Below are 11574 nucleotides of genomic sequence, written 5' to 3'. Positions count from 1 at the left end.
TTGTTGCGTTTGTCGTATTAGATGCTAGATAAAAGCTTCTTTTATCAATCTGTGTGCTGAAAATACTTGGGAATGTATATACATGGCCGTGGGGATACAAAGAGAAAGTTGAGGAAGAGAATCTCTCAATGTTACTTAGGACCTAATGCAATGTTCAGCTTGTAATGATCAAAACACGCGGTCGGAAATTGTACGATCAGGTTATGACGAATTATCAACGATGCTTGCTTGTGAATGCCGAAGGGAAAGTTGTCACATGAAATAGATGAGGATAAAAGCACCGACGAACCGACATGCCACTGGAGCATTTCGTTTGTCCGCAATTCGATTTATTAAATAAGCGATCAGATCTGTCAAACGGGCGATCAGATCTGTCAAACAAGGTGGGACGCAAACCAATTAATAATTGGTGATCGATTTTCTCTTTCACGAATAACCCGACTGCAAATGAATTGCCCATTCAGTGTGTTGTTTCAGGCGCAAGCTAATATCATCTTCTGTCGAAATGTGCTGCGAACTTAGCGAGAAATTCGTTTATGTTGCCGTGGCAAACCAAAGAGAAAGTCGATGAAGACAATCGATCAACGAGGGTAGGCCCTTTTCAAATGTTTTGCGAGAAGTCAATATAAATTTTATGTGTGTTCGTTTCCTTGCTCATGATATGTCGCAATCGGATGAATAGATGGCGGTAGTGTTTAACTTATTTTAAATATGGCGTCCTTGGGCAAGATTTTGAAAGTAGCTTCTATGAGCTGTCTCGTCGGTTCGTCGGTGATAAAAGGTCAAATTATATCTAAAGGAAAAATAAGTTGAATGATGAAATGGTTGAATGGACAAAAGTTTGAATAGGACAAAAGGTTGAAGGACGAATAGTAAACCGCGATGAATTTGTAACGGAGTAATTCGTAGATTACATACTGGCAACTGTCATGTATCTACTTTAACGTTCTTATTCTGATTGCCTAAGGAAAACTATTTGGGAATGAATAGCTCTCCAATCAAAGTTCAGAACAGGAAAAGCATTACAATTACCATTGCCGGCCACGCCCATCGTCTCCGTTACGGGGAAAGGAAGGATATTGTTGGTGTAACATCTTCTTAATGGGAGGCCAGCGACTCACCCACATAGCAGCATACCTATTTTAGTGAATCTTTTGATGTTGTAGTTCCAAGACAAAAAACGTGAAACATAACTTGTAGTAACAGTATTGTGTCTTTTAAATTCCTAATGTTAGTTTTGATTTTATCTTTAACCTCTCTTTATTCTTTCAAGTTTGGATTGGAATGATTCGACCTTTTGTCCCTTCAAACTTTTTCCTTTTGACCTTTTTCCCCATTCGAGCCTGTGTCCTTCCACATTTTGTCCATAATTCTTCCACATTTTATTTATAATTGATATTGTCTAAGATCAGGAAGGCCTTAGTCACGAGAAAAATGTGATCGGGGACAGAAACATCATAGGCGGTTAGGATCTACTACCGCGCCGTGAGAAAATCTTGAAATTATCTGTCTACCATCCAGAAGACCTTGGTCACTTGAACAACTTGGCCGAAGACAGCATGATTTTAGATGTCCAATAATTTCACATGCATACTAGCGCCGCATAGTTATAAAATTCTGAAAATGTTGTCCACCTCCCAAATGGACTTGAACCGTTGAACAAAGTCTGTCGAAGACAGTATCCCTATGTATGCCCAGGATCACAAGGTATTCCATGCTCGAACCAATTAGTAATACGTGGGCTCAATTTTCACGGTTTCCACTTTTGTGGTCCTTATTTCGCGTGTTTTTCGAGGCAGTTCTGTAATATATTTGCTAAAGGGTGGGTGCAGATTGCATTCAGCCGTACTTCCAGGACCCAAGCCATCATTGTAAAGCGAATAACCCATGCGTCTATACAGAACGAAGATTAGAGTCGAGGTAGTGGTGGTACAGGTAGTTGACCATGAACATGCAAGTTGTGTTTCTAGTCGTCTGGCATAGAGATCCGCAATCATTCTCTGGTGCGATGGCTTAGGAATTTGACTTGCCATGAGAGCTTAACTCATCTCTTGTAAGTAGTCGTCCGGTATTCTAATATTATCAAGACAGTAAGTTAGTCATTTATTTGTCGAATGATAATCTATCCGTCAAGCTTTTACAATACTTTCGCAAAGCAAAATAAAACGACCTATTCCATCGTAAATTTAAAGCCATCAGTTTTTCTATACTTCTGTGCGTTTGATGCAGTTGCAAACATTTCGTCCGCTACTGTATATTCTACAGTTCCAGGGAATATTGCAACCGCACTCGCTGGAAGTAACCCAGCTGAGAGCGGAGCGACGGCGGACGTGGATGGAAGCCAATGCAATTACTCTGTAATACATAACTGCACGTGCCAAACCGACTGTAGCTATACGTAGAGCTGATCTCGAGCCGCGCTGCACGGCATCTGTTACGGTTTATATTTGTTTTTATAGCGTTTGGTCGGTCGAGGCTGCTCTGTGTCGCTTTTTACAGAAACTTTTCTCAAATCCCTTCCCCGAGCCCATCTTTCTGTGTGTATCATCCTTTACTGTGGGAAACTCTCCACCGGTCCCTATCTATGCGACACATCACCCAATCCTTTCCCAGAAGTGGAACATTATTGTGTTTGTATAGTGTGGAGCACAAACACCTCCCTTCATAGTCCTTCTTCCAATCCAAAAGGACAGAGTTGGTCAACGTTCCTCATTCCCCGGGTGGAAACACATTTGACTGTATTTGTCTGGGTTACATCACCCCGAGAATCTCGTCCAATTCTGCACTCGTGTCGTGTCTCCTCGCACTTTTCACATCTCCGTAGCATAGGCAGTACCGTCACAAACCGGATCGATAGAGCATGTACCTCACTCACTCCTTTGGCCCTCCTTGGCTATGCTATTGCAACTCATGTATTTAGCTTAAGGCTTATTACTTTATAAGGCCTTAGTCGTCGTCGTCGTCGACAACCGCTGACGACACATAGGCTCTGCCCTAGATTCACACCCACCCAGCAGCCATCGCCCGTCAGTACTATAAGGGCTGAAGAATGGGGAACTTAAATGCATTTTAATTACAACGCTACAGCCGTGTAGCAGGGCTGCTGCAGCCAGTCAGAATTCCTACGTCCCATCAGGATCCGGGACGGAGTTCTTCACGCCATATACCGGATCTCTTTTTTTTTTACAGGGCCAATCGGGATGCCATTTGTTTCGAGAGAAAGTTTTACTCCTTCGGCCTTATATTTTTCTTGCCGCTCGCTCGCAATTTCTTCAAAGTCCCCGGGAGATTTATGCGTGGATGGCGCGCAAAAATAATGGCACTTTTTTTCCTTGGCTCAAAGTTACAGCGAAATCCATTAGCTAGAATGATGTCACGAGGCTGCTTGGCTACTGCTGGCTGGTCGGTCCGTCGTTGGTGTCTGATTTCATTACTTACGTAAATGGTAGTGGCGTCCTAAATAAGGACTCCTTAATGGTTTTTTTTTCTATTTTCTTTTGAGATTGGATGTAATATGCTCCCGCTGAGAAGTTGGGCATGAAACTTATCCGAAATTTTTCATGTGCAGGTATTGAGTTTCCACGTTACCTGTGACAGCGGTTGCCAAAACAACCTTTTTTGTGTAGGAGCATCCAGGCTCCATTATCTATTGTCAAATTATTTGTTAACTCTGAATTCCTTTTACCTAGTGGATTCTTTGAACGAAATGTAACACGCTGTTGCAGCTTTCATTTCTATACAAGTAGCACGAGCTATAAAGGCTCATCTTAAGGGTGAACGATCATTGTCCATTGGGGAATGCTTTACAACAGTGCAATGTCAGTGATCCGAAGACAAAAAAAAAAAACGATCTCTCATCCTATTAGCTTAAACGGACGAGATTTTCAGTAAAATTAATCAAAAGAGTGGGTCAAGTGCTCTTTAAATAGAAAATTGCTGTTTTTCTTTTAGATAGAATTTGCCAATGAATCTTTATTTTTTCTTTATTAAGGTGACTTTCAGCACTGGGCTGGTTCGTTTTCGAACAATGAATCTATTTAGGATGCAAAAATGGTATTGGGATAGAAGTACTCAATGAACACAAAGTTGAGGACAGAGGTAAAGTTACAGTAGGAATGCAAACATGGAAAAGAAGAATATGTTCACAAAACATATTTGGGATGAGACAGGTTGAGCAAGATTCCCATTGCAAATATGAAGATAAGTACCTGTACAAGATCGATAATGGTTTCGATTTATTTAAATATTTAATAATTGTTAGCAGATTTATGGTTTAGGCTCTTGCAGTAATTCCAGGTCAAACAGCAGCAAACATATGGGAGTGAATACGAAGCACGACCGCATTATTTGATTTTAATTTTCAGATTCTACATTGCATGGCACAACAATACTTTTGAAAAACCTTTTTCGTATGAACTTTTCTTCCACCTTGATTTTATTCTAAAATGAATGTATGCTACCGTGCCAGCACCATATTTGACGCGTCTCTAATGATGACGCACTCGTCTCATTTTCATTGCATCTCGATTTTGACAAGATATTTTTTAAACTTTGTTACACCATGATCGCTAGAGCATAGGAACTAATATTTGCAGAAGTAACATTTAAAAAATAATGATTGAAAATAGTCGAACATTATTGAGTGCGTCGATTTAGGAACCGCTTCGAATATGGTGCCTCCACGGTAGAATAAAATCAGGTTGGAAGAAAAGTTTATATTTAGTTGAATCTAAATTCGTAAACGACTTCTCATGCTTGCGAATTTGTTATTAAAAGTATTGAAACCAATTTTCATCATTATTTCATAATAAATAATAAATGAAGTCTTAAATATTTTTTCACTAATTTGGGACATTTGGGAAAACCAATTTCTATGCATATGTATATCATTAATTATGTTGCTCATGATTAACATAAGCAGCCTTATGACTATTTCTGGATCAAAAACAGAAAAGGGCCCATCAGCATTTGTAAACAAACCGTTCCAATGCCCATTCCTCACAAATCGAAGGCCGCCCACATAAACCAACACCATCATCGTGTGGGTGGAAGTTTCCCCTATTCGATGATGGTGTTGGTTCTTTCTTTCCTTTTATTTAACGTCGGTCTCTGTTCCGCAATCTAGTGCCAATCACCGACAGACATCGATTGCCATCCATTGACGGCAATCGAATGTGCAGGAAGGCAGCTTCCACACCTGCGTAGGATATCGCACTCACTCAAACACACATGGGCCGGGACCAACGGTTTTACTTCCCTTCCGAAGGAAGACGTGACCAGAGATTTTTATGCCTCAGAAAAATCCCACCGACCTCGGCTGCGATTGAACCCAGACCCATCGGGGTGTTAGAAAGTAGTCACACTTATCACTACACCACCGGCGCCGGCTATGGTGTTGGTTGTTGATCCAGATTTTTAAAATGTCGAAGAAAGCTATTTTTTTTTTCAACGACAGATTTAAAAGTTAAACTCATCTACTTTTGGGAATTCTTTGATCGGTAGTCGATCAGTGCAGACGTGTTTTTAAGTTTCTCTTCCCATCCGCACACGATTTTCTTCATCTATTGTGCAGTGAGGTTGATTGATTGTGCTTTGTGCGGTGTATGCGGAAGCCGCATACAATAACGAAGGCCTTGGTACGGATTTTTGTGCGTGCGAGTGATACTCTTTAAAAAAAAAAAAAATAGAATCTGCAATCAAGGTTATTCTTGCAGTGTCTGGATTTGCAGAATTTGGTTCATTTCTGCATGACCTTGATTTTGCGTGGAGTGCGATCTTCTATGCATGCAAGTAGATCAAATCGATGATATGATGAACAATTTATAGAATGCCTTTAGAAACGCTTTTGATGGAGTGAATGTGAAACATGATATCGTCCACGCGAGATCTATTTTTTCGGCGTGTGTGGAAGATCAACTTTTATTCGCGCGATATTTGTTCGTTATAGAAAAGATCGTGATTGGACATAATGTGTTTACACAAACTAGCATTCAGACAAGATTTAGGCAAATCAGAAATTACACATTGCGCTGCCTGTAACACCTGCTAAGTGTATCCTATGGCTTGCTTTCCAGCGAAGACAACATATGAAGAAGACTAGCAACTTTGCCTGAATCCAAGCGACAGACATAGTAGCGCTGCGCTCGGGCAAGGTGGAGGAACGCATATAAAAATGAGCAAATACACAAACCTTTCTTCTGAGGATAGTACCTTTGCTATCGAATTCGTTCGGAGCATTTACCTTTGAGTGGCAGATGACCATACGTATGAGAAAATGAAAGAGTTGCCAGTCTTCTTGATATGTTGTCTTCGCTTCCATGCTAATATGATTCCTTAATTCTCGTAACATTTATAAAAGACAATTGTTTTTTTTTTATAAGTTCGTTTATTTACTAGGCTCAGTTGTGCGTAACAGTAGTTCTAGGTTAGTATTGGTTACCAATTACTCGTGGCGGGCTCGAGATTAATTGGTAATTTCGATTAGAAGGAGCTAGGTAGGAAACTGGTTTCTGAAGCCTCCTTCAGATACTACTCTCGGACGGTTGACCAAATCCTGGCTGGGCAGGGGCAAGTAGCACAGAAACAGGAGGATAATAAGACTGGACACAATGGCTGGAAATTATTTGGAAAGGAGGGGATGGTCACATCATCAGGTTGTCTACCTCGGGCCACTAGAGTATCCAAAAGTCGTGCTCTGGAAGCGTCATTACCCGGGCAATACCAAATTGCGTGATCGATGTCATCATAACCGGTTTTACACCTACAGGTATTGCTGTCAACGAGGTTTATTCTGTAGAAATGTGCGTCTAGCGAGTTGTGGTTGGAAATAAGTCTTGACATCACGCGAATGAAGCCCCGACTTACATCCAGACCTTTGAACCACGCTCTGGAAGAAACATTTAGAATAATGGAATGTAACCACCGCCCAAGAGAATTACCAACTTAAAAGAGAACTCTGACGTACTAATGGGAAAAAATCATCATGTGAAATTATTCTCGCCTTGTTGTGCGCCCACCTTTGCGAGAGAGTCTGCCTTCTCATGTGAGGGGACCCATACGAAGGTAATCCTATATGATCTTTCGACTAGCAAACTCATCTGCTCCCTTACCTTTGAAAGGAAATAAGATGAGTGCCTACCTTGTTTCATCGACCGAATAGCCTCAATCAAACTGAGACTATCCGAGAAGATGAAGTAATGGTCTATGGGCATGTCGGAAATCATCCCCAATGCGAAGTTAATTGCTGCTAGCTCAGAAACATAAACGGAACAAGGTTCCTGAAGTTTCCGAAAGGCGATTGAGTATTCATTGAAGGCGCCGAAGCCAGTGGATCCATCAATGCGTGATCCATCAGTGAAAAATCTTCTATTGCAATCAACTTGTTGGTACTTTTCAGCAAAAATACGGGGAATTGAAATAGGTCAAAGTTCATCTGGAACTCCTGGAATTGCCTGTTTCAAAGAGAGATCATAGTCAATGAATTGAATTCGTTCAGGCTGGGTTTATTGATTTATTTTTTCAGTCCTTTGATGATGGAAAATCTTTAGATCTACGATCTATTGAATAAAATTATTTAAGTTTATGTTAAGCTCTTCGATGATGGAACATTTTTAAATTCACTTGTTTTTCAGCCGATGATGGTTTATTTTAGATATCTATTATACACCTGTATTCTCGTTTTCGTTCGAGCCGTGTTTTCCATACAAACAAAAAAGTTTAATCGCGTTTATCTCTTTAGTTAAGACCTAAATCACAATTTGAGGAGTGTTCAGGGGTCCAAATCTGGGTTCAGTTTTTTTATATAGAAATAACGACGCGATAAAGTTAACTTTTTAAAAAAGTATATATATTTTAAGCGGTGACATGGAAGAGCGATTTATTTTAAGCTTCTGAAACATTAGAAGGCCAAGAGAAGTTTCTATCGTAGTAACAGATACAAGTTTAACAGGAACTTGGTCGTCGTAGTTTTGTGAAATAAGGAGCTCGGTGGCTTTGTGGTGACCGATTTTGCTGGCTGAGCAGAAAATCATGGGTTCAATCCCAAGCTCCTTCATATTGTAGAGTTGTAGAGTTATGCTTTAAATCGTATTTCTTTCATAATACGATGTAAAGCGTAAAGATATTCGGTTGGAGGGCCGGGTACGTAAAAGAAGCAATAGTTGAGTTTTAGGAAAGACGTGTTGATCGGAAATTCATATAAAATCCTTCTCCTTCTCAAGAGCAGTTGTTGTCGCCGTCATTGGTGAGGTCGCCGCCGGGATAACACATTTTCGTTTGCGGGCCCATAAATCCTCATTTACAAAACCTAACTTCAAACGAGCGAGTGATGACTACCGAAAGTTGAATGCTGCACTCTACAAATCAGATTGGTTTACGCCGGGATCCAACATTCTTTTGGGGCTTCGTAAATAGTAAGAGGAAAAATCTGTCAATTCCGCCCGTGGTCTATGACGGTAGGGAGTCCAAGAGCGAAGCAGAAGCGTGCGTTTTCTTCGCGACACTTTTTGCATCCGTTTTCCAATCAGAGTCATAGTCCGACGCCGAGGTCGAAGTAGCTGCGTTAAACATATCGCTGGACGCAGTTGATCTGGACACGTTCGAAGCATTTCCTGCGATGATTATCGGTGCTTCAAAAAAGTTGAAGAGTTCATTTGCTCATGGCCCGGATGGAATTCCTGCTGTTGTTCTCTGTCACTGTGCAACCGCAGTAGCTGAGCCGTTAACCTTCATTTTCAACCACTCGTTCGAGCAAAGAGAATTTCCCATGAGCTGGAAACTGTCTTACATGTTTCCTGTGCACAAAAGCGGTGACCGGTGAGATGTCAGAAACTAACCAGTCTTTCTGCCGCTTCGAAGCTATTCGAGATCATCGTCAGCGATCATATTATGCGTGCTACAGAGACACACACCTCGACCGATCAACACGGATTCATTCCGACAGGGCTCCAGGGATGGAAAATCATTTACATTCATTTCGTGCATTCATTTACATTCATTTGCTTCTAACTTTTTTCATAAACAGAATTCCGTAAAATAGTGTCTCAAGCTTTTGTAGGTTTTGATATTAGCTACATCTTTTGTAAACAACTCAAATCAGAATCTCTTATGCATGATGAATCAGAGCGATAAGAACCCACCATAGTTTTTCAGTGAATGTAAATTGCATTCACTGAAAAACAATAACATGTTCTGCCAGCTCTTGTTCGTCATGCATAAGAGATTTAGATTTTAATTGTTAACAAAAGTTGAAGTTATTATTAAAATCTACAAAAGTTTCATACACCATTTTACGGTATTCTGTTGATGAATAAAGTTAGAGGCAAATGAATGTAAATGAATGCACGAAATGAATGTAAATGATTTTCCATCCCTGTTCGTAGCTACTAATTTGTTGGATGTAACTACCACCTGTTTTATGGCTATGGAATAAAAGGCACAGGTGAGTCGGAGACGAGCCATCCAACGGCTAAAAGTCTCATTAATAAAGATATAAAAAAAAAGGCACAGGTGGACGTAATCTATACGGACCTGAAGGCGGCTTTCGACAAAATCGATCACAAAATGTTACTTCTGTTCAGACTGATCAAGGCTACGATGCATCGTATACCATGATGTGTAAAGATTTTGGGTACGTTTAAAACATACAAAGTACTTCCCGTTCGACTAGTAGTGCTGTAGTATTTGTGTGAATCAAAGGTGTAAAGTGAAAATTCCTGCCAATTGATGTGACATGCTCGCATCAATTTCATGATAATGGCGTGTCACGTAAAAAAGCAGTTTTGTTACCGAACGGTTTCGCTTCGGATTTGAATGGTTACAACAATTCCAGATGTGCTATGAGGGGCTACGTGGCCTTAAAGCGAACGTTTTTGCTTACTAAGCAGAACATCATGAGTTTAATCTCGGGCCAATCCACATTCAAGATTCGTCAATCGTTTTATTTGTTCATATGACTACATGCCCAAGCAACACACATGTTCAATAACAGTTTATATAACCTTTGTATGACTGGTTTGGGTTGTATAGCATTTTAATCAACATTGTTATATGAATTTGTGTTACTTGGGTTGTAGTAGCAGCAACTCGATGATTAAAAAGGAGCTCGTTTGCCTAGTGACAAACGTTTTTGCTTAATGAGCAGAAGACCGTGGGTTCAATCCAAAGCTCCTTTCCGTTATATGATCGTTAGGATATCAATTCAGCTTATCGATTACCAAAACGAACCTTGCTGCAGACCCAAACCTCTTACGCAACATCCCAGTGATTGCTCGTGGAAGTGCAGAGGACTTCTCGGCTTCCATTAAAGCGAGTGTCACGTCAACACATTCCTACCCATTCCTTTCTTAACCTGCGTTCAGGTGCGGCCGGCGCTGGTATTACCTAGTTTGAGATCACCAGTTTTTACACATTGAGGATGAGTTCTAGTCCCAAGCATCATCTATTGGTTCTCTGTCTAATTACAGCTGTTCTGGCTATAACAGAGTAACAACCGTGGGCGGTCAATCATGCTCAAGCTCATGCGAACGGTTTCGCTTCAGCCCGAGTTTTAATGAAAGTGTCTCAAAAGGTCGGAAGCAATCCTTCGTCGGTGATGATAATTGACGGAATGGTGAAGATGCGTTCGAATAACTTCGTGCTATTTTGTTTTGTTTTGATGATGAAAATCAAGGTGATAAAAAAGATTTAATGGTCCTATAAATGTTTCAATTGTGTGCTAGGACAAATGCGGCGAAAGTTTTCCATTATTTGGTTTGCTTATTCTTCACGTTATGTAGCAAACAATGAGTTTTAATTTTATGAGAAATGTCACAAAAGTGACCGAGGTTTGTGCTCTAGAAAACTTGAAGTGGTAGGGCATATCAGTCAATCTTTTGTGGATTCTTAATGAAATTCGTTTAATTTTGTTGTGATATAAAGTTCTCAATGACTTAGTGACGACAGATTTTGCGTACTGAGCAGAATTTCATCGATTTAATCGGTCCTTCGTATTATACCGTTGTTAATGTTGCCAAATGATCACAAAGAAGTAAACAATAAAAGTAAAAAAAAAAAAAATCGGTAAGATATGTCCGATCACGGACACTACAACTGGTGTGGGACTGAAGGGACCCCAGAAGATCGTCCAAATTCTAAGTCAGGAGAAATGTCAAGAAAAAAATGGGCTATCACTTTTTGGGTAAAATTAACTCATCATTTAGACTTGAAAAAGACTGTCAATTTTCGCCTGTCACGGAAGAATAGAAGTCACAGGATAACTTTAAACTATGTATATTGAACGATCTTGACAGCTGTGGGCTGGTTTTTCCTCTTTCAACCAATCAGCGTTCAATTGGGCGGACAAAATGGGCCGAAGGGTCTCAACATTTTATGAAATTTTGCCCACAGGTAGAGTTTATGAACGAAACAAAATTTCCAAATCAAGGTGTTAAATTTTCCCGAAAAAATTTAGTTGAAGTTTTCGAATTTTCCCTGAATATCATGTAAATTATCTCAGCAATTCATAAAACAAATATTCTTAAACATGTTTTCCATGAAAATTTTAACGGTGGAGGAAAATTGCAAGAAAATCAAGTT

Source organism: Ochlerotatus camptorhynchus, unplaced genomic scaffold (genome assembly GCF_037179485.1).
Source record: "Ochlerotatus camptorhynchus isolate MF236.1 unplaced genomic scaffold, CSIRO-AGI_Acam_v1.1 ptg000137l, whole genome shotgun sequence".
In the NCBI taxonomy this organism is placed as follows: domain Eukaryota; kingdom Metazoa; phylum Arthropoda; class Insecta; order Diptera; family Culicidae; genus Ochlerotatus; species Ochlerotatus camptorhynchus.
The sequence above is the reverse complement of the archived record's forward strand: the minus strand, read 5'-3'. Positions refer to the sequence as shown.